The 2,041-nt window shown below is 49.5% G+C and overlaps 1 non-coding gene across 1 annotated transcript; it reads right to left on the bottom strand.

The window, feature by feature from the left end:
- Positions 1–751: 751 nt before the first annotated feature.
- trnar-ccu (transfer RNA arginine (anticodon CCU)) lies at positions 752–823 on the bottom strand. The gene has a single exon. It is a non-coding gene; the product is annotated as a tRNA-Arg (tRNA).
- Between the last annotated feature and the right edge of the window lie 1,218 nt (positions 824–2,041).

Raw genomic sequence — 2,041 nt, 5'->3', positions numbered from 1 at the left:
GAACAAATGTTTCCCTTCGCAGTGTTCACTGCAATGGTAGCTCAGCCCCATCCCCTACTTCTGGCAATCCGATCTCGTTTAACAAAGATGCTTTTGTGGAAAAGTGATCTAGCACTTTTGCGGTTCAGCTGTTTCCCTCTCTCTGAATCCCTTGGGTGAGAGGTGTCAGTTTCACTAACAAGGCCCTGACCTTGCGGTTGCCTGCCACTTTAACACATCACCCTGTTCCCTGGCCAACATCCCTGTCTCAGGCTTGCAGCAGTGTTCCAGCTCCAAATGAAAGAACAACACCTCATTTTCCACCTGGAGACCTTACAGCCCACCAATCCCAGAGACAGGCAGTGGGATGGCATTAACACGAAGCATCATTCTCGCGGAGACAGAAGCCATTCAGCCCATGGAGTCCACGGCGACTGTCTGTCAATTGTCTCTCTCTCTCTCTCTGAGGTTATTCCCAATCGGTGGTATCCGTCCTAATAGTGGGGGACGATGTCCGAGTGGCGATGCAGTTTCTGACATGCTTGTCATTCACGTCTGAATAAGGGTGGCGAATGACTGCAGGTAATGGCCGAAACCGCAAGGCATGGGTTTCAACTTGACCAGCTGATTAGCATCGTAGAGAACTGGTTTTGCGATTCAGTTCAGAGGAAACCGACCAAGAACAGAATACCACTGAGACCTCTAAAACCATGCCGCTTGAATGGAGTGGACGTGGCGAGTGCATAGGCAGTTTCAAGGTGACAGTGAACGATAGCAGAGAATGGTTTCGATCCATCGACCTCTGGGTTAGGGGCCCAGCACGCTCCCGCTGCGCCACTCTGCTCCCGATTGGGAGCCCGTTGCACAGAACACTTCAGGTTTTTGTCTGGCACGCGGCAGGCACCTTCGAGCCTGATGTCAAAGACCTCCACTGCTGTCGTGTGATATGCTGTTTCGCAGACGTATGGAGGCTGTGTCAATATAAACTTTTTTCTAAATTCCCACATTCTGTCGGTCGAACTGTGATTTCACACTGAATCACAACATGTGTCACAGCGCAGACGGAGGCTATGCGGCCCACCTTCGCTCTGCTGGTTCTGCACTTAAGTAAACGTGTGACTCGAGTCGTTTCATTCTCTCGCCTTCTCAGCGTAAATCTGCACATCTGAACGTGACCACCGAATTCCCTTTTGGGTCCATTGAATCTTCCTCTTTGTCAATGTCAGACAGGGACTTACTGACCCTCACCACTCCCTGTACGAAAACGTTCTTCCTAATGTCACTTTTACTTCTTTTCCTCGTGACTTAAAATTCTGCCGAATCGTTATGGATCCTTTCAGGCGTGGGAGCATTTTCACAACATTATTTCCTGTTTCTAGGTCCCTCATGACTTGGAAAAGTTCGGTTCTCCGAGGAGAGCTGTCCCAATTTTCCAATCTACCTTGATTGCTGACATTCCTCAAACACCGCACCACTCACGTCAACCTGTTGAGCACTATGGTAAAAAACAATGACTGCAGATAGTGGAAACCAGATTCTGGATTAGTGGTGCTGGAAGAGCACAGCAGTTCAGGCAGCATCCAAGTAGCTTGTTGAACACGATCTCCAACCATTTCATTTCTCTGTTTTCTTCCTCATTCGTACTCCAGGCAGCCCACGCTGGTTTCACGAAGGTGCTTTTTGAGAAAGTTAATCAGGCAGTTTTGCACAAGTCAAGTTAAAAGACGCGGGCTCGTCCGGGATTTGAACCCGGGACCTCTCGCAAATCAGCGCAGTAACAGACCCTAAGCGAGAATCATACGCCTAGACCAACGAGCCAGAAAACACGCACGCGGGTAATGCCTCACACCCCTTGAGCGACCTGAGACATGCTCAGTATGAAATACATTTGAAATTGCTCTCAGAATTGCAAGCGGCAAAGACTTTCCCGAACAGCTGCTTCTCATCCAGTCTCCCTGCTGCTATTTCATTCCACTGCATTCGCTGCTCTCAGTGTCGTTTCCCCAACGTAGCATGAAGCATAAACTGGGTGACTGCTTCGCAGAACATCCCGCTTCTGCCC

This window comes from Chiloscyllium punctatum, chromosome 36 (assembly GCF_047496795.1).
Source record: "Chiloscyllium punctatum isolate Juve2018m chromosome 36, sChiPun1.3, whole genome shotgun sequence".
Classification (NCBI taxonomy): Eukaryota; Metazoa; Chordata; class Chondrichthyes; order Orectolobiformes; family Hemiscylliidae; genus Chiloscyllium; species Chiloscyllium punctatum.
This window is presented reverse-complemented; position numbering and strand designations above follow the sequence as displayed.